At 45.0% G+C, this 21,202-nt stretch overlaps 1 protein-coding gene and 1 long non-coding RNA gene across 6 annotated transcripts in view; one reads left to right on the top strand and one right to left on the bottom strand.

Annotated features, from left to right (window-relative positions):
* The window catches only part of FYN (FYN proto-oncogene, Src family tyrosine kinase), a 130,432-nt gene that overhangs the window by 27,129 nt on the left and 82,101 nt on the right, over positions 1 to 21,202 (top strand). The window contains exon 1 of one of the 5 annotated variants that reach the window (XM_082756648.1): positions 19,894 to 20,123. The exons of 3 other annotated variants lie outside the window; for them this stretch is intronic. The gene's annotated coding sequence lies outside the window, so the exon portion shown is untranslated. Of the gene's footprint in view, positions 1 to 19,893; positions 20,124 to 21,202 lie in introns of those variants that run through there. One more of the 5 variants, XM_082756645.1, reaches the window with a different exon arrangement.
* Positions 532 to 9,589, bottom strand: LOC309876342. Its single transcript, XR_014317159.1, has 3 exons — positions 9,456 to 9,589; positions 2,354 to 2,462; positions 532 to 642 (listed from the first exon to the last, which is right to left on the bottom strand). It is a non-coding gene; the product is annotated as an uncharacterized lncRNA (long non-coding RNA).

The following is a 21,202-nucleotide window of genomic DNA, read 5'->3' as shown; positions in this document are numbered from 1 at the left end:
TACTTGTTTCAGTAGCACTAATCAGAGCTAGATTTGGCCAAATTAAATTTAAAATCCTGTTTACTACTTCACCAGTCAATGGAAGTATTGAAATGTCTTTTGGGAGCTTGATGAGATCTCATTGCACAAGCCAGGAGGATTGGTCTTAATTGAACCTGACCTTTACCAGTTTGTTATCTGGAGCTGTGTTTCTGTTCTTCTCTTTAGTGCTTGCCAATGCAGTCTGTATCTTCTGCAACCTAAGCTGAGCCTTGCAGACTGCACGCATGCAAAACTCCACAGCTTCAGAGACATTTCCTTTGCCAAAATGACTGTGAGGTTGCCCCACTTTGGTGCGTTCATACATTTTTCATACACAAGAACAGTTGCATATACCAGTTGCTTAGTAGATGGATTTGAGTAAAAGTAAAAATACTTTTAAATGCTTGGTTTATGAATCTGAGTTACAATGAACTTCAATTGTGTATTTGTATTTTTAAGTTTGACAGGCAAGATGTGGAGCGATCCAAAATTTTCTGTTAAGCATGTGAGCAGCCTTTGACTGCTCCTTTCTTTCCGTGTATTCTGGGGAGTACAGTTTCATCCTCTTGGTTGCTTCCAACTGGGAAATTAACTTCTAAGATGTTTGCCATCAGTAAATAGCTGGAAGGAAAAAAAAAAAAAAAAAGATGCCTGCAAAATTTTTTTAGAGGTTATTTAATGTGAACTTTATTCTAGTAATAACTGCACTAAATGAGTGCTGGGAGCACTATCCACTTAAGAGAAATAAGACATTAAGAGGAAACAAGTCAGTATGGGACAAGTCGGGATCTAAGCTTGCAGCCAGTGTATTTCTGAGCAGCAACTGCTGTGCGAATGATCTGACTTTGTGTGTTCTGCCTTTACCTTAGGCTGCTTACTCCCTGCTCTTCTCCAGTTGCTACAAAAGGTGAAAATGTGCTTGTGGGCAGCCACCCCACCAGATGCATGTTCTAGCAGAAGTTCACGAGCTACAAGTTACCGCGTAGCTGTTACCGTCGCAAACCATGAAGTAGCACTTCTGGCCCACGGTTCATGAAATTTAGGCCACGCAGATCGTATTTCTGTTCACCGAGAAGTCTGTGTTAAATGTTTTCCTTGTAGCTGTGTTAGTGCAATCTGCATGGGAGGACAGAAGGTTTGAAGGCTGTGTTCCTCCCTTATAGTGAATGATGCTTCCTGATTTTAATCTGTGTAAGGACCTTAGTTATCTTTATCTGTGTGTTAAGTTCAGTTCCAGGTGGCCATGACATTAAACTCCTGTATAAATTGGCACCTATCCTCATTTAAAACATGCAGATTCAGGATCTAATCACTCAGCTCTCTTGAGCTGTCATTGTTTACTGGTCTCTGTGGCCATTCTGGACCTGTGACTTTAAGACTGACCTCACTTTAAAATAGCACAAGAGGAACTAGATACTTGGCTTGGGTTAGTTTTCACTGTTTCTTAATAACAGAGTATTCTAAAACCAAAACCTGATACATACATATATATATATATATATATATATATATATATATATATATATATATATATACAATCACCTTTCTGAATATAAATAGATAGTACAAGTTTCATTTCATGGTATTGTGACAAGCTGATGCTTATCTTGGTGAAAGCGTAGTCTCAGCTTCGTTGTAGCAATAAAGCCAAAAACAGCTCTGGAGCAACAGGGAGGGAAATGAGAATTGAACATCCCTCTCCCCTCCTTTTTTTTTTTTCTCCCTGGGGTATTCTGATGCCCTGTTAGGAGATTGTTAATGAAACATAATATTGCCAAGATATTTTAAGTTATTTTGCAGATTATTAATTTGGCCAAAATTTGTGCGTGATAGGTAAAGGACCTACGTGACACTTGTGTATCAGAGGGAGAATCGTGCAGGAGCTGGAAAGCAGAGCAGCACCATTACCATCTCGTGCCCAGTTCAGATCCAGCAACACTCCAGTCGCACTTACAGCTTCCTTCACAGCACTGAGGGCTTACAGCTTCAATGACATTGCCAGTATTGGGGCAGGACGGGTGGTAAACCACCAGCCTCAGCTATAAGCCAAATCTTGCCTCTTTGCTGTCCTATTTTAAATCCTTTTTAACAACGAAAATCTGGCAGATTGATCAGGAGCTTACTGAAATTAATGGGAAGACCTTAATTTAACATCAGTGGAACTTGAATCACGCATTTATAGTGCCTTTGGAGAAAAGGCTCTTCTGTGATAGTCTTTCTGCAAGTATTTCTGTAAAAGCAGAGAAGATGTGACTGTCTGTAACCATTTTCAGTCCCTTTTAATGTGCCAGTTCCTAGTTATCACGAACAGTTAACAGCTCTTTGTGCTTACCATGTGCATGGCTGCATGTGCAGTGATATCACGGGCTGCTGAAGAACAGATTTCGGTGAAGCCATTGGGTGTGTACCGAGAGCTCAGCTGCAGATGGGAAGTGCCTTTCCTGTGGAATTTAGATTAAAATTGCCATATGTAAAATATCATTCTGCAGTTCGAAAATCTAGATTAGGTTGGAATTGATAAAGCAGATATTAAAATTCTGAGTATCTAATCTTGCTGGCTGAAGTCATTCTTCCCCCAAGATCAGTGGTGTCTGTTTATATAAAGCAACTTCATGAGATTTTTACAGGAAAAAATTAAGCTGTGTTTTGACTCTTAGGTGCGAGCCTAGAGATGAAATATTACTGGGTATTGTTTCCTGTAAATTCTCTGTTCATGTATGGGTGTGTGAGTGCGGATGTGTCTCTGCTTATCTCATTAATCATGCTATTAATCATGCTTAAAACGAATAAGCTTTTAAAACATACCTATAACACCATGTGGTTTTGTGTTTAATTAAACGTGTGTCTAATCCTACAGTTGTTAATTTGTCAAAGTCCCACTGGAACTTAGAGCCATCTGATCAAACAAAGGAGAGCTGGATAAAATCTCAGATAAGGTCTTCAGAAAGCGAGTGAATGTCTAAGAGAAATCTTTTTCCTAATTTAGAATAATACTGTAGTACCATGTAAGCTTTTGGTTATGTAGTGGTTAAAGTGTTTCCTATTTTGACACTGAATTGCTCTATCTGTTTAATTTTCCTTGGATCATTTCCTGTCCACAAAAGGCTATCGTAATTCTCAGCCTTTCTAGTAAACACTCAATAGATAGGAAGTTATAACTTCATAATAGACCACATCCACGCAGAAATCTGTAAACATCCTTTTTGCATCCCTTTCTTTGGAGGTTTACTCATTAGTTATTCCTGCCACACTGCTTCTTTGTGTGACAGATTGGCTAGTCAATGGTTGTAAAACGGGACCCTTCCGACTGTGTCGGTGTACCAAGCTACAGTTATACCAAGAACGTGTCCCAGTTTGAATGTTAAGATATTGTATGTAGCCTAAAATGTAAACAGAATAACCTGGTGTAGATTTTTTTCTTGTCCAAGGGAACATATCTATCTATCTATATATTTTTTTTTTTTGCACAAATACAAAAATTGCCTAGTGCCCTTGGAAATATTTTTTTTTTCATTATTATCACTTTTTAAAAGGTTAACACCAGGATTGGAATAAGTTGGCGAGTACAGATTAAATATCTTTACTGGGTAACGTGAAACACATTGGATTTTGTGCTGAGCTGGCAGTCCTGCCCATAGGGTTATCAGAGTATTTTTCCTCATTTCCAGCTTATTCTTTGCACATTGAAGAATGTCTTAACCAATTAGCATCTGAGTCATGAAGTTTCATGCATGAGATTCCTATCACAGTGGGAATCCTACCCCGTGCTGTGTCACAGGCTCCAGGAGCATGGGCACAGCAGTGAGCGTCTCTGGCTCTGGGACCACGGCTGAGCCCCATGTGGCTGCTCAATCTGGCCTGCACCGTCCTGGTCCAGAGGGGAACCCCAGCACCACAAAATATCTGGAGGTCTTGCACTTCCCTTCAGCCACAGCTTCTTTTCCATCCTGCGCCATGATCCATCCCCAGGAGGGATATGGGAAATATAATTCTGTCAAGGGCATCTGTTCTATTCAATGTATCTCTCCATTCTATACGGATCAAGACAAACAGAAATTACCTCAGTCCAGCTGGACTTTTTCTGTACCTGTCAGCATGTTTCTCGTCCTTGTTTGGTTCAAAAGTTGAGATTTATTTCCAAGGAATTCACTTGCGTGCATATGTTGTGTGTGTACATAACACATTAGTGATTTCATCATCTGCTTTCTCATAGTTACTGACCTCATTATAACAGCTCCTAGGAGAGATGGACAAACAGTCCTGCTTGAAGTTGCTTGAATTAAGACTTTAAGTCCCGAGAACCAAGTGGGTCTTGCTTTCTAATTCCAGGTAACTCACTGTTGACATTAGTGTTTCTAATTCCTTTTCCATCTAGTTTGGCAAAGTGATGATAAGGCTAAGAAACCTCCAAATCCTGACAGTTTGGAAGGGAAAGGTGTCTATTTCCTTTCCCCCTGTGACTTCTAATCTTACTTCAGAGCCCGTAAATTAGTGGCAACCTCAGAGGTGGCCAATGTAATTTCTTAGGAGCTCAACAGCTTTGTTCTCCAGGCAGCCACGTCCCTTTCTCTCAGCTCAGGGAGTGCATCTGCTGCTTCTACACTTCTCCTTTCTCAAGCTAGCCAAAGAATAGAGGAATGTCCTGCCTTCATGCTGACTGAACCAAGATTTCAAATTCTGTGTGTATGCTGAGGCTTTCTTCCTATGAAACAGTCCTGAGGAGTACTGCTTGCCTTAATCTGCTGAATTCATCTGAATTTTGGGGGTTTTAATTTTTAATTTCTGCATGGTGCCTGGGAAAACTGGCAGGGACACCATCTCGGACTGTGCTTTGTTCCTCTGCTGCAATGAAGACCAAAGTAGAGAACTTCTTAGGCCGATATGCCACAAAAATTAGCTTGCTTTCTCTCAAATCTCAGATCTGTCTGCTTTTCTTTATTGCTCATCCTGTTTCCTTTTCATGCTTGTATGCTGTACAAAATCTCTGTATTTCTGCATGTCTGCTTTATATTATTGAATGTCAAAGGAAATGCCAAATATCCCTTTCCCAAAACTTTTTGGACAACTAAGTGGTAGAAGGAAGTGTACTTGTGTATTTGAATTACTGACACAGTCTCCAAATATCTCAGATTGCCAAGTCAGAAAAGTCTTTGCAATGAACACCATTTCAATGAAAACAACACTTCAAAGAGGTAATTCTTTCAAATAGACAAACTGTGCAGAATCATAACTATCTACTCTTTTTTGATGGATCTGAAGTTAATGATGAGTTAGGAGTTTGGTCTTTTGCGTGTGAATTCTGACTGTCCTGTTCCTAAATGTAGTGCGATGCAGAGGATCATGTTGTTTGTGTTTATCAAGAATTAGCATTCTCTCATGTTTTGTGCTTTCCATGATCCAAGAGAAGCACAGATTTATTTATTTTTTCCCAGGTATTGTTCCATTTTTATTTCTGCATGAATTAGCTGCCAAAGAAGATTCTGCAAGTCTCCCTTCCTACCCTCATACTGAACCTAGGAAAAAGGAAGCAAATCTAAAGCTAGCTGGTCTTTGCCATCATTCTTTGCTCTGATATTAGCAGTCCTGCACATTCTGATTCATTCTTTCCTTAGAACAACCACTCATGAATGTCCTTTTCTATTTACTTGAATACTATTAAGTGTAATAAAAATTGCATAAAGACCCAGATCAGTATCCCATAATCAGAATAAGTTTAAAAAACAAATCACACTTGACTTAGAAGACTCCTTGTGTATCTTTCATCTTGAAAAGGAATGTTTCTGCAGCTTATATTACATGTGTTGATTTATAATCTGTCTGCTGATGAGCATGAGGTATCAGGATACTGAACAACTGTGCTAGCAAAAGCTGGATGTAGAGCTGTTATAGTAACCACGGTCTTGTCCTAGCTGGAAACAATAATGTGATGAATAACATCACATGGTTTGGTATGAGTGGTGGTGAACGTGGTTTGGCCTGTGCCTATATTAACTGTTAAGTTGACCTCAGCGTGTTTAGTCCTGTGAAGTCCAGCACACGTGTAGAAATGGCAATGTTCTGGGTCACAGGATGCTAATATCCACTGGTGCTTACAGATGCCCCTTCCTGTGTGGTCATGGTCACTGTAACCATGGCTCAAGTGGGAGACTTTGGTCTCGGAGGTGTCGCTCTGTCACTGGTGCAGATGACCAAAGCGTCTTCTTCCCCCGCAGCACCATCACTTGAGTAGAGCTCCCTCTCAGCTCTCTGCTAGCACCACTGGGGCATTATTTCAGCTGCAGGCGTATGACTGTCCAGAAGCAGATGACTTATCTTCTGTAGAAAATCCTCAAGCTGAGCGGTGTTGCAACACGTACTGAGTAAACGGTGAACAAAAGTTCAAAAGAAATCAATTATGTTCACTTTCCTGGTGAAAAAGAGAAGTGCTTCAGAGATCAGCTGTGTGGAGCTGCTATCCTACGCACAGCTCTGCTGTTGACTGTTGAGCAAGTCGTGGTAACCACGCTTAATGCTGGACGTGGAGAGGGCGGATGTGAAGAGGAAGCTCTAGCATAAAAAACCTCTGATCTCATGGCACACAGCATCTAAATTAATCATGTAACGCCATCATACTTCTCCTGGCAGGACAGCAGAGCAAGAGGTGGTGGAGCTGAGAGCAGCAGACTTAGGAAGGCCTTCGGACTGGAAGAAAGTTTAGCTAGTGCACAGAAAGGTTACAGCTTTTAGGCACAGCCGTCTGAAGACCAATCTGCAGATAGGTGTCGATGCTGCCTACCGATTTTTACACCGTGAAAGGAAACTGGTGGATAAAGGGTAAAGATTAGCTGTTTCTGTGAAACGGCTCTCACTGGTAAGCGAGAAGGGAGGTAGCTGCCATTAGCCTCCCGCCTAGGAGCTCGTAACTGATGGTGCAATAACAGTAGCTATCTTGACGATCGTGTGGCCTTGAGGAAAAAGAAGTAATTGCTTCTCGGGTCTTTGGTTTTCCTGCTGCGTCGCGGTGCCTTTTGTGGTGCTGCTCAAGACTCTTTTTGCTCAGGTGCAAAGGAAGAAGGTCGTTTCGCATGCAGTGCCTTGGCAGCAAGGATTTCTGTTCCATATTTGAGATTAGCTTTGCAAGGCAAGCAAATTTGGCCACTGGGAGGGAAACGTTCAGTTGTGACTGATCTGAGAGCAAATGAGATTAATACTCTAACTGTACAAACATGTCTCTCGTGGGGTGTTCAGATGGGCTTTTAAGATTTCATTCTTCTCCAGCTACCTTTCCCTGTACCAAGCTTTCTAAGAAAACAAGGGATCTGTTTTTTGATTTTCATCTGTAACAGTCTGCAGGGCACCCAAAGGTGGTATTGTCACTAAGGGACCTGTACTTCTTGGAGTTATCTAGGAAAACTGTCCAAAAAAATCCATTATGCCTAGGGTATATAATCTTGTTGTTGTTGTTTTAATTAAAAATGATAATTTACGTTTAGATGCCTACTCCTTTAGTGTTTTGGAGCCTTTCTGTATAATGTTCAACTCCTTACTTGCATGGACCTCCAAGTGCTTCAAAGACTGAGCATGCTTGCTAGCATGGAACAGTCATTTCATACCAACTTTTTAACTGGGATTTTATTAGGAGTAGGTACAATTCATTGTTTTTCCATATGAGGCTCAGAGGGAGCTGTAGACCAGCAATTACAAGCCATCAAGTACTGCTTTCTCTGGGTATGTAAAATGAATAGGCTTTTTTGTTGTTGTTTTGTTATATTTTGCCATATAGTCAAAGCCTTGAGCTTTTACTGTCTCATGTGGCTGAGGAAATCTGCATGTGTGGAATCCCAATTTGTGTCCTTTTCCAGTACTGGTCTTGCGAGCTGGGGAAACGTATGGACTACAAGATTTTGTAGATAGTTAATGGAGCATTTTAATTTTTGAAACATCATTTTCCGCTAGGAACAAGTCGATGCTCAAAGTACTTTCAGAAGGATCTTGATGTCAACAGAAATCTCCAGTGAAACAGCACTCCAAAAAACACTATGGAAACTGGAAGCTCTTTTCTTTCTGGAGGGATCTGGCTCAATGTACTAGATTACAGACAAGAGAGCATCATTAGTGCCCGTGTTGAACCCTGGGTTACTCTCTCTCTCCATCTACTTTCCTGCAAACACAACACAGGGGGTTGGAAGTGGGCATCTCAGATACCACATAGTGTCTGGGGGAGAATGGTTTGAACAGTTTGTTCTGCCCTCTCCCTTTTTTCTCCAATGAAATATTGGTCCTTAAGAGTTTGTCAAGGTGTATACATGTATACATATATATAGCGAGTTGTCATTCCCACTGGTTGCAGAGGCCGGTTGGAGTACTGTCTGAATTTGTCCTGTATACTCCCCTGAACGTGGTGAGCCCAAGGATGCTCTTCTTGGGTGCACTGAGGAACATTTATAGAGTGACCACAGCAACAAGTGGCATCCACACCCCCTGACCTTGCTGATCTTCCTCTTCCAAGCACACGTGACTAATCAGAGCTACAGATGGCTACGAGGAAGGGAAAGAGAAAGCAGACCAACACAGATGTTTTGCAAGCCCAGAGTTGCATGGTCACCCATGTCAGTCAGGTTACAAATAATGAAAGCAGCCATGCTTTACACGCATGCATACATCCCATGGCTGCTTGCAGTTGTGTTTAGCTGTCTGGGGGGGGGTGTTTCTAATGCAGATTACATTCAGAAATGTATGTGCCAGATATTTAAAACCCTTCTTTTTCAGTCACTGGTGCATACCAGAGACTTCCTGATTTTCTTTTTCAATAAGAAGCATAATCTAGTTATTTTGTAGCATTATCTTCCATGAAAGAATGTGAAGTAGAGAGAACTTTGAAGTTGAAATCAAGCAATTATTCAAAATGTTGTTGGCTTCTCCCTTAAAGCTGTAGGGCTAAAGTCAAAGAGGTATTTAAGAATTTAAATTTACATTGAACAGGATTTAAGAACTGGATTCATAAATATATATTTTTTTGGATTTGTCCCTAAATCTTTAAACGGTAGTTGCCATGTTCATCTTTCTTGCCACAGCTGAGAAAGCTCCGTACCATCTTTCAGTGTGAAAGAAAAAGAGGGGAGAGCAGAAGAGTGCAGAAATGCATGAAGCCATGACCTTGTTAGGTTGCTGTTTACTACCAGCAGGCGAAGGTCTCCCTAGCTGCTGCCCGAAAATGTGGGTGATGGAAGAGGAGGTGAGGCCAGAAGCGGTGTCCCCAGCAACGCGGGCTTCCTCCAAAAGATGAGAGCCATCACTGGCACTGGCCAGCAGCCCTCGCAGAGGAGACCTGCAGCTGACACAGCCTGCATCAGCACCGGACCCGAAATTCAGATGTGCCGACGGGTCTGCTCCCTCCTCAGAAGCCATCCTCCAGGGAAGGCAGTGGCGGCTTTCTAGCAGGAATGAGCTCTTACCTGGAGGGAAATGGTGGCATGCACCATCACAGCACAGCTGATACCATATGTTCATCTTCGAGCTACAAAACCCTTGTGCCAGCCCACGCAGGCTCTGCTGGGAATGCCCCCGCTCCTCGCCTGAGCAGAGTCGGGGTATTTCGGTCATTCAGGGCACGTGTGTGCACACACGTGAATCGTAAGCTACGGCTGCTTGAGTCTCAGCTGTGAGGCGTGCAGCGCTCGAGAGCTTCTTCAGCAAGTCTTGTGTCGTCACCAGAGGCTGCCCAGGACCCGCGCACGTTTCTGATCTGCTGGGTTTGGTTTCACACCTCCTGCCACCGCTGCCTCCCTGCCCCCTTCCCCGCTGGGGGAGGATGGTGCAGACCTGCGCTGAGCCCTGCACAGAGCAGAGGCTGCCAGTGGCGGGCTGCTGAGAGGAGCGTTGGTGGGGATTTTTGTGTGGCGGTACCTTCCCCCCCCTCCCCACCCACAACCTTGTTCACTGCCCTTGCAATTCCCTTACAGGAAGCGGGCAATATGACCTGGCACTGACTTAAACCACTTCCATAAGCTTTTTTAAGGACTTCTTCCTGCCATTAGGTTTTTAGCCCATTCCTGTCCCTTCACAGTTTAAGATTTCTTCTGAGGCTTTTATGCAGCAAGGAACATTTGGCCCACTATCAACCTGCTTTCCAGTGTTTCCTCTTTAGTTCCACTCCCACTGCTGGGGTTTTTATAACTAATGTTTCCCTGAAATGCTGGAGGAGCATCAACAGCCATGCTCTGAGCTCATGGGCAAGGAGTACTCCCCAGCCAGGCACAGACCATCTGCAGGTGCTGGCTGGCTGGCTTGAGAGCAGGAGATAGCATCCCTGGCTGTCAAAGAGGTCACCTGGACCAGCTCCCCAATCTACTCTTTTAGTGTGTCCTGGGGTTTGCTGCTGTTTGGGGTCTTTGCTCATTTTCTGTCCCTTTCAAAAGTTTGCTTTGCCTTGGGGTTGAGATTTCTATAGTAGTGTTAAGGTGAAATAAAAGGTCGCGGTTCATTTCTGAGGTTTTCAGACAAAAAGGTTAAATGGTTTGCCTCTTTCATGGTCAACGGGTTTTGTCTCTGAAGGCCTGCCACATATTTTCACCACGGTGTCACATTTTATTTCAGAAGAAAACGGTTACAACTTTCTAAACATGCTTTTTGTAGTTGACTCTGCTACTTTGTGGATAGGAACCTCCTGCATTTTTCCGGCAGGAAGAAGGCAGCTGTGCATGCTTTGTGTTTTTTTCCCTGTCTGTGGGAGCCTGCGCCTAGAGAAACGAGTGGGAATTTTCCCTCTGATGTTGGCAGGGAGGGTGATCAGAGAAGTGCGTAGCTTTGCAAAGTTTCCGTGCTCGGTGTCTCTGGCAGTCCCTAGTGGTGTTGGTCCTTTTGATGTAGAGCATCTGGTTTTCCCCTGGGAAGATGATGCTCCATAAAATCCTCGTTGATGAAAACGGTGATTTCTGGATGCATGGTGATATTAAAATCGTGTTTCCCCTCCACAGCAGAAACTTTGAGATGCCGGCACAGAGAGGTTGCCATCAGAAACTCTGAAAGACAGAGGGTGTCAAAACCTGTGAGAGGGGGAAAACACACATAGCTGGTGACTATTTGTCTCATGTTCATTTAATGGCGTGAAGCTGGCTTAGCAGGAGCAAAAAACATCAGTAGCACTGAAGGCTTGGCTGAAAGTGGGCGTAGCACTGACAAAGGTTTAGTGCTTGTGATTTAACTTGGTCAGCTCACCCAAGTCTTGCAGCTTTTTAAAGCGATGCAGAAGAGCAGTTTCCAGGTTAAATATATATATATACGTAGTATAAAAGCTATCCTTTTTTCCTGCCAGCATTCATTTAATGTCAGTTTACTTTGTGAGTATGGATGCGTTTAATAAAAATTCTCCATCTGCTCAAGGAAAAAAATAGAAGCTGTTAAAGTTCATCTGCAAAGACACTTTACTGTGGCTTAGCGAATGCAAAGGACTAGGAGATACATTCAGTCGTTTCGAGTCTGAAGAGATTCGTATTTCATTTTGCCCAGAGACCTCCTTCTTTTAAGTGGGAAGCTTTGAGGAAGGTTTACTCGCTGGGCTTTGTACAGGAGGGCTGATAGGACTGTGTGTGCAGGACGTGTCAGCTGCAGCGTCGCCGCATTCATCCCCAGTGCCAAGCAACTCCAATTACTCTTTGGTCAAACAAACTTCTTATTCATGGAGGTGCAGTTGTTTGCCAGAGCCGTTTGCAATCATGTGGCGGAGGGGGCACAATTAATGCATTGTAAAAATGAATTATTTTTTAATGGCATATGCTATGGAGATGTAATAGAGCCCCGCTGGCGTTTGTCTGAGGGGTGGTGCAGGGCCAGGGTGAGGAGTTGCCAGCTCAGAGGAGAGCGCTAGAAAGTCTCCAACCAGCACGAAAAGAAAACGTGAGCACGAGAGCCCCCGTGGGAACTGCATTTTGGTTTCAGCACCGTCGGTTAACGTTGTCAAACTGCCTGCCTCAAACTGTTAGGACTGATGAAGTGCCAGTAATTATCATTTAGAAAGCTGGTGGCTGCCAAGTCCATCGCACACTTCACATGTGCTGGTAGGGCTGGTTCGAAGTCACTTTGCTTTAAAAAAAATAATAATAATAAAGGAAGAAATTACTGAGCCTGCACTCTGATCCAAGAATAGCGTTGAGTTTTGACAAATGGCAGTTGGTGCTGGCAGTAATTATTTTTGGTGCTCGGAGTAGGCTTGGGGGGTGCTTTCTTCGAGTGCATCACGGGTGCTGTTTGTCTTGTGGGTAACGGGGCTGCCCTTACCTCTGGATATTTACAGCAGATGAAAATAAGTAACAAGCTAGGGGGGTCTCCCTTTCCTCTCCTGTGAAACTGGACGGAAAGAAAATTATAATTAGCCCTCTTTTGAAGGAAAAACGTCCTTATTTTGCAGTTAATTTCCAGCAACTGTAGAGAAACAGATTCAGAGTGGAAGGGCTGAGCAGGGCAGGAGAAGCTGTTAGAAGGAGCTCTGCCTGCACAGCACCATCGCTTCGTCTGCTCCCAGCCCTCTCAAGCAGCCTGTGTGTAAAAGCCATGGCTGGAGGCAGAGTAAATGTCATCGATTTCCTTTTGAAGGAGTCTGAGTGTGGCTCTTACTGGGAGCTGAGGGTGACATGGACACAGTTGGATCACCCATTGCTGGGACAGGAGATGGTGATGGAGGAAAGACCATGCAGAAGCTTGCACCGTATTTTTCATACGGAGATTTGTGACTTCATCGGTCATCAGTGAAAAAGCTGGTGAGAAAATCTCCCGGTCACATTGCTTATCGGGTCTGTGAGTCTGAAGGGCTCCAAGGGCAAGCTGTCAGTCCGTCCAAGAACTTATCACTTGTGGGTGTTCTCTGCTTTTCCCTTAAGCATGTGGCTTGAGACTGGTCTTCTGAGGCCGCATAGCCAGCCTCCGAAGCTCCTGTTCTCCTGGGCCGCTCACCCGCTGCTGCCTCTGCATAGAAAACCAAATGTTTTGTCTCAGTGTGGTTGATTTTGAATGCCAGGCTCTCAAAATCCAGTGGTTGGTGTGGCTAAACCAACAGGTAAGGCGTTGAGCTGATGTAGGAAGGAACATCAGCACCTAAGGAATGGGAACAGATTGGGGCATTTTTCATCCACATCATCACATCTTTACAATATCTAAAGTCATATGCCAGCTTAAGCTAAGTCTTCATGGGACACAGAAGGAGAAACTACTCCTTTCAAATATAATTTCAAGACCTGTGAATCAAGATGCTTGCTTATGGCCTAGAGAGCACCAAATATTGCATCATGAAAATTAACAAGCAAACATGCTCCATTTCATTATTTCATCTGCATGAGCACTTCGCTGCGTCTAATTCTGTTCATCTAAAATTATAAACAAACTTACCCTGATATAATCTAATTTTCATCATAGACGCCAAATTCTGTTCTGCTGGGCAACAAATTGGCTTAAGATAATTCTGTCTTTAGAAAATATAGTTGTAATCAACGGATTTATAGTTTAATAAAGTCTCGTGATATATCTGTGCCCAATAGCTTACAGAGCTTTATTTTCAGTTCAGTGCTCCCATTAGTCTAATTTAGGTTTATTGGTACAATCATTAGATGTAAGATATATGCTTTTATTTGTAACCAACAAGGAGTGTCAACGTGAGATATGGAAAGAAACAGAAACCAATTATGAGGCATTTGGCTGCAAAGCTGTTGATGGATGCTATCTAGGGACGATGAGAGCAATGAGATCCCGTGTTTTGTCTAGAATATGGAAGGGGCAGGGGACAGTGAGAATATATAGGGTCCCAACTAGAAAAAGTGAGATGATTTTAGTCTGAAAAAAAAAAAGAAAGTTTTTGCCCCCAAATCTTTTTACTTTCCTTTTTCCCTCCCAGCCAGGTCTAAACTGTAATTTCTGAACACTGTGGTGTTCAGCAGCTCTCCCATACATATGGATGGGGAGAATTAATTGCATCTTATTTGTGGACATATTTAAGCAAGAGAGAAGAGGGAAGGCTAATTGGAAATCTTTCTCATGTGGTTTGTCTGTTTGCATGTGTGTGTTTTAGTTTCTCGTGCATTTGTTTACCTACCTGCTTGTACGCGAAAGAGGGAACCTGTTAGGTTTTGCTTTTTATGTTTTTCAGAAGAGCTTTTTGTTTTATTAAGGAAAGTCACATGCCCGCAGCTCACTCAGCTTCTTTCTTGTCTGGGTAAACCGGTAGAAATAATTTATTGGGCTCACATAGAAAAAATAAGCAGTAGGGAAAAACCATAAGACAAATGAGATGAAAAGCAGTTATACAAAGAGGAAGAATGAAGAATAGTATTTTTTTCTCCCAAAAGTTTGATGGTGTGGGGGAGTGTGAGGGCATCCCCAGATAAACTGGGAAGCTTTAGCCTCAGTTTAGATGAAAGGGAGGGGCAAGTACATCTTTAGCTGTGACCCATTGCTCTTTTGTGTAGGAAATGAAGCCCGAAAACCTAAACTAAACTATTGTTTTCTACGCAAATTTGTTTATTTCTTCACAGCATTTTACTACTGCCTCCTTCTTTAAAATAGGTTGTTGGGTTTTGTTGGTGGTGAATGGCTAAGCGCAACAAAAAGTGCCCCAGTTCTGGATTTCGGAGCGGGCGGCGTGTGCTGGCAGTCGGTGCCAGCGTTCCCTGGGAGTGCTGCAAACAATCTCCACGCCACTGCTTTGATTTTGGAAGGGGAATGATTTATGTCCGTGCCCAGAGCAGGGAGTGCGTTGGAGGAAATACCGGTGTGTGAGCAAACGGACACGTGGTAAGAGGCTGAGGAGCTGGGTCATTTATAACACGTAGGTGAGATTCGGTGTGACAATTCTGCAGGCTGCTCAAAATCCTGAGCAGGTGTGCACACGGCTGGGAGTTTCTAGCTGGCTGACTGCGTGTGATCGGGATGAAAGTATGTGTACTTTTATTTTAAGAGTGTAGAAAGCGAGGATGTGTGGACATGCTCTGCTGTAGGATCTTTGACTGGTGGTTTATCCCCATTTCAAGGGGGATTGACAGGGGCTGTTGTCTTCCGTAGGTATATACATTTTAGCATTGACTAAAAGCCCGTGGCTAAAGGCAGGCAGCCTGAGAAGGAGCAATCCCTCGTGGTTACTGCGGCACCCATCAGCAGGATGGACACGGCTGAGCTGTGAGGGATGTGTGGCCATACGGGCGGCTCTCGCGCTGCAGCCCTCTCACCAAGACACACTGAGGAAAAATGGTGTGTGGGCTCCAGCCGGGACCGAAGGCTTGTGCTGGCAGGACAGGGAGACCTTATCTCTGGTATAATGGGAGGTAACAGGGGGTATGTCGGGCACCAGCATCCCGTTCTGCCCCCCCAGCCCTACCTCCCATGCTTTTGGATTGAAGAGAGGGTTTCTCCAGTTAGAAAGCTGCGTTTCACAGGGACAGGAACCAAGAGACAGTTCATTTCTGTGGAGGGTTGCTATAAATAGCTTGCTCTGTTAACATACATTCTTTCACCAAATGAATCCTACAAACAGGGTTTTGTTCCAAGCCCACAGAATACTTTCTATGCCCTCGTCGCTTCGCGCGTGCTCATTCGGACACCAGCTCTTCCCCTTCTACACGAGAGGTAAACCTGCCCCTTGTGCAGTGAGGCTTGTGTAGCCTCCATAAATGTTCCTCTTTCATTTTTTCCATCACTGATAGCAAAGGACCACTGGGCGTGTGTGTTGTTAAGGCAAATGGGGCGGAACTTGCTGGAGCCCATGCTTGCTGCTGGTTCAAATTTCGACCTCCTCGTCATGCTTCGTGCCGCCCCGATCTCTCCGAATGCTGCAGCCTTGGTCAGAAGCTGCAGCTACTGCAGACCTTGAGAGCTGCGCTGGGCTTTTAGGAAGCTTGTAATTGCTCCGCTGTGGATACTTGAGTGAGAAAGAGCTTCCCCAGGAGAAAAATGTCTTCTGTTACTGCTAGAGCAACGTGAATGCTGCGGAGATAAGCAGTTCCAGCTGTATGGCACATCTATAAGTACCGAGAAACTACAGCTTTCATTTTCTTCCTCATTTGTAGGCCTCGTGCTGGAAATCCTCTCCTTGGGAGAAGGCTTTCAACTTCCATTTAAATCTGTGGGTTTTTTTTGAGCTGGGCTGTCTGAAGCCCAGCCCATGGCCCTTCCCCACTGCTGAAATGTTATCAGAGCTGGGCAACGAGACCTCGAGGTGTCTGCCTGGAAAAGGGACGCAACTGGGAGTTCAGAGGGTTGATAAAACATCTGTGTTTATGAAGAAGCATACCCTTAGTCTGCCCTTTTTAAATCTATCTGTCTGCTTGTGGGGACCATACTGTTTCCACTCCACATGATGAGGTCGAACGCTTCCTTTTCTTGATACGCTGTCATGTGTGCGGTGCTTCAAAGCACTTCCTATGGCCCTGTGTCTATGCAGGTGGGTTAAAAGTAGGGGCAAGCCATGGATGAGCATGTGTGTGACAAGGGGAGGGGAAGATGACACAATAAATTGGTTGTCATTGGTGGCCGCAGCTGCGGGGCACGGAGAAAAGGGTTTGTGGATGTGACAGGTAGAGGTTCCACATAGGCTTCCCAGCTGCAGTGCCAGTGGCATTGTAGGGCTGTGGTAGTCCCAAATTCTGTTGACACTCTGCCATGAGATGTAAGCATACATGTGAGAGAAGTGAACTTGACATTTTTGGCACGTGTCGGTTGTTTTTAAAACGTGGCTATCGATCTGTTGATTTAGTGGCTCCTGTAGCTGCTGCTGGTGATGTTTGCTGCTGAAATCCACACAGCTGACCCTTGCAGCTGCTCCCAGATTGTGCTAATGACTTTTGGAGGGGAAATTAATGAGCTTGCTTTCATACTCAAAAAAAAAAAAAAAAAAAAAAGTGTTGCCTCTTTGTGGTTCTTAGGCACATATCCCCCTTGTTTCCCAGGGGCTTGTTATGGATTTGTACTCGCAGGGACCGTACCATCAGCCCGTACCACGCATACATTTTCCAGAATTCATAACTCGGTGCCTTTGCGGCTGCGGCCGCACACGTGCTGCTCTGAATGCTCCTTCTCAGATGTCCCTGCTCCTGGTGGCCCCATGCCACAGCCGGTGAATGGCACGCCTTGTGCTCCGCGGGGCGGTTTCTAGGGCAAAATCGAACATGACATTTCCAAAACGCGCAGGTCCAAACTAGTTTCAGCACTGAGAAGCGGAGCCCGCGAGTGCTTTCTGTGTGTTTGTTTCTTGCCTTATTCTCAGCGATTTACAGTCTCTCTTATGGCGGGGAGCACGGAGGCTGAATGTGCTTTTATAAATCCCGTTTACATCTGCAGAACTGTCCCAGGATGGGGTTCCCTGCTTTTTGGCTAGTGGACTTGGTGAAAGCTGCCAGCCCCATTCCTCATCCCACTCCCTGCCGCACTCATCCCCGGGGTGGTCGCGGGCACATTGGGAGCGGGCACATTGGTGACCCAGATGTGCTGCTCCCAACATGCCCTTTGTTTCTAGCGCTCAGCACGACGGTGGATTTGACACACGGTTAAGCACACGTTTGTCACCAGGCCGAAATGCACGTCCTCAGTATTACACGGGCTGTTGTACCAGCAGGGTGACTGCCGACATGGGTAGCTGCTGGCCTGCCCTGCGAGGCACGTGGCCACGTGGGTGCTGCCCACGCAGCAGGGAGCGGGTTGTCATGCTGTGAGGTGCCGAAGCTGACGTAGCCCACTTCCTCAGAGAGGTTAAGCACTGTTGTAAAGGCTCTGAAATATATTGCAAATAGCAGTGTTGTGCTTTGACATCCATTTCTGTATTGCAACCTTTTTTTTTCTTTTTTTCTTTTTTCTTTTTTTCTTTTTTTCTTTTTTTCTTTTAACTGCTTAAACTTTCCATGGGGTTAGCAGGCAAGCATTTTACTGCTGTGGGTTTCGCTAGCTGAAACAGTACAAAAAAGGAACAGTGGCAGAGCCCTTTTTCCACTTCTGTGTTTGGCAGGAGATACAGGGCAGCGCTTTTCCTCAAATCATAGTCTTCTGACTACAATTTCATTTTGGGTTCCTTCATCTACAGACAGATCTATTGCATTTATATACACAAAAATACAAATAATCTTTCATATATGTATGTATATATACACATATACATATAAAAAGTCATCACAGAGTCATAGCTGTATAGATATACATCTATGTGATTCTTACAGCTGGAACAGAAAACTAGTCCTCTCTCTCCTTGTCCAAGCTATAATCTCAATTGGGCTTTCTTCACTTCTTTGTGGATCCCAACTCATGAAGAGTCATTCAGCATGGCTAAACAGTTATCCATTGATACAGCTCCACCTGCAGCTCTCCCCATTATCTCCCGTCTCTGTTGCCATGGACAACACCAGGGTCCCTCAGCGAGGCCAAAATCTGCATGCGTCCATCTCCAAGTTCCCTACATCTTCGATCAGAGATCAGTGGATTCTTCCCGTGTGATGTCTCTTCACAAATGCCCTCTGCTCTCCAGACCATGCTGATGAAATTCACATCCAAGTGCTCATTTCATGTCTTGAATTACTGCAGCATCCTCTTCTCTGCCCTCTACAGATTATAGTTCTGTCTGTCCAGAATGTCTTTGCTAAGGGAATTTGTCCAGCTCCCTCATTTCTTAACATTGTAGCCTCCCTTGCTCATTCCTCAGTTGACTCCTTTATGCACACCAGCTGCCTGTCTTCAACCCTTCTTCTCCATCTCTGCTTTCCACCTGTCCTTCAGGTCTCCGAGGTCTCCTCCTGCCACCCATGCTGCCAGTCTCTCCAGTGGGTACAAGTTGCTTTCCAAATGGCATCTGTGGGTATTCTGCAGACCTCACACACCCCATTAACGTTGGCAAGACTACTTCATTGTTGTCCTCCAGGTCTTTCCGTCAAAGTGCTCTTTCCTTGGGATGCTTCCAAAGGCCCTGGGGCTGCCAGCATGCTGAGGCTGGCTGGCTCTTGCGCTTGCCCTTTCTTGCGTTGTGCACGGGGGTTTATATCCACCAATTTTCAGCTGGTTTCGGGGCAATGCAGAGTCCCCGCTCCGGGCCCTTCACGATCTGTGTTCACGTTGAGTGTGGCCCTTCCCTTGTGCAGCCGGCAGCTTGGGGGAGTGTTAGACCTTGCTGAGATTAAGCCCGTAGCCAACACCCCCTGCCACGGCAGGCTTGCAGAAATAGGCCAGGCGTGCGCGGCAGCAGCGGCGGCGTAGCCATGGCAATGCGAACAGGCCGCGGTGGTGGGCGGGCAGCGCTCCCCAGGCCAGCTGGGGCAGGCCGGCATGGTGAGGGGGTCAGGCTGGGGAGGGGGCTCGGCGCCCACAAACATCTCTGCTTTCCCCCAGCTGCGTCGGTGGCCTAAGAAAAAGAAAAGCATTCATGCTGGAGATGCTGCGTGAGCAGGGATGCGACCTAGGTGGTCACTCACATTCCCTTTAATCCCACGGCTCTGTTTTAACACAGAGAGATGGTTTCTCCCTTTCTGTTTTACGGGCGCTCAGGCATGTGCTGATCTTCTGCTGATACCGACAGAAGGTCTCTGAATATCAAGAAACCAGAATACCCTCATTAGGGATCCGCTCTGAGGATGTGAGAGTAATATATTGCTGCTAGAGACGAGGCCGGCTTTGTGCAGCAGTAAAACAAGAATATTAAACAGGAAGCCAATGACACTCCTGAAACATGCATGAGACAGTCATCCAGATGCTGTTCTGGGAGACAGCACAGCCCTCCAGCCTTACATCTACGCTACTCCTTTCTTATTTTTTCTACGCTGCATCTGCGGGGTTGGGGGCGGGGTGGGGGCGCAGCGAGGGGAAAGCCGGATTTTCAGCCTGGTTTCCTGAGGAAGCGGGGGCGAGGCTGTCAGCGGTGCGTCTGCGGCTCAGGCCTCATCTCTACAGCTTGCCAGGCTGTCACCATCCAGGGAGGGGGCTTCTGCCCCTGGCACCCTCCTGGCCGGCCACCGGCGCTGCCCCGCTGATGCCAATGGGCACCGGGGCACAGAGGCTGCAGCCGGTGACGTGGGGGAGCTTCGTGCCGGAGGAGCTCACGTTGTCCATCTGGAGTCACGATTTCCTTGGGTGGTGAACCCCCGGCTGCCCCAAGCAAGCTGGAAATCCAGGTTCGTTAGCTCCCCCCCCACAGGTTTTTGCTTAATCTTTAAAGCAAGGGAGTAGGGGGTGTTGCAGAGCAATACTGCTCAGCATAAAAATGCTCAGTTAAATCCATAGGATATTTCAGCAAAATACGGGCTTTTGTGTGGCTTTTGTGTTGCAGAGGGGTTTGTATTAATATAGCACGATCCTGGAATTACAAGAGCCCCGCGTTTGTTCTGGTTCATGCTGGGACACTTGCTTTCGAAGGAGGGACCTGATGGATTTGAGAACAGCATGAAGGAATAAAGACTTGATCTGCACTCCAGGCTGAAGCATTATGTCACTGCAAAATCTTTTCATTTGTACTTCTGCTGTGTTGTCCTGAGGATTTAATTTCCTGTTTTTCATTATGTGGGAGTCTTTTTTGGAAGTTACAAGAGAGCAGGGGGTTTTTGTTGGAAAGTAAACTGTCAAAATACAGTGACTTTTTTTGTGTTGTTTTTCCACTTTCCTGAATCCAGAACTCGCCAACATGAAATTTAATTATGAAAATAAATAAATGGGTAAATAAGAAAATCAGTGAAGTAACATGGAGACAGCGCTCTTCTTTCCCTTTTTCCCCCCACAGCCCACCAGCAGCTTTACATAGGTTTTCACACCAGTGCTTCTCTAATTTAAAGCTCTTATTCCTTCCTTGCTTCATGCCACGTGACAAGCAAGGACCTTCTTTATTTGCTTTATGATACTTGTCTGATTAGAAAATGTTGTGTTGTTTTATTTTTCATATTCCTCAAGTTTCAGTATTTTGAAACTTCCAGAAAGATAAGGAGTATTTATTTATTTTGAAATTTTCAGAAAGGTAAGAACAGATTAGGCAAAAAGGCTCTCCAGAGCAATCCTTTAAAAACACCAGACCCACACTGCAGCTGATGGGTTGTAACTGCTGGGCTTCCTTTTTGGGGACGGAAGGTGGGCAGAGAGGATGTTTTCTTCGTAGGTTTGCTCTACTCATCTGATCTTGGATTTGATAAGCTCCACAATTTTAAAACTCTGACCTCCTTTTTTTTCCCCATCCTTGTGTCTTAAAAGGCTAACGTGAAGAGGG

The sequence above is a fragment of the Aythya marila genome, assembly GCF_965140915.1.
Source record: "Aythya marila genome assembly, chromosome: 3".
In the NCBI taxonomy this organism is placed as follows: Eukaryota; Metazoa; Chordata; class Aves; order Anseriformes; family Anatidae; genus Aythya; species Aythya marila.
This window is presented reverse-complemented; position numbering and strand designations above follow the sequence as displayed.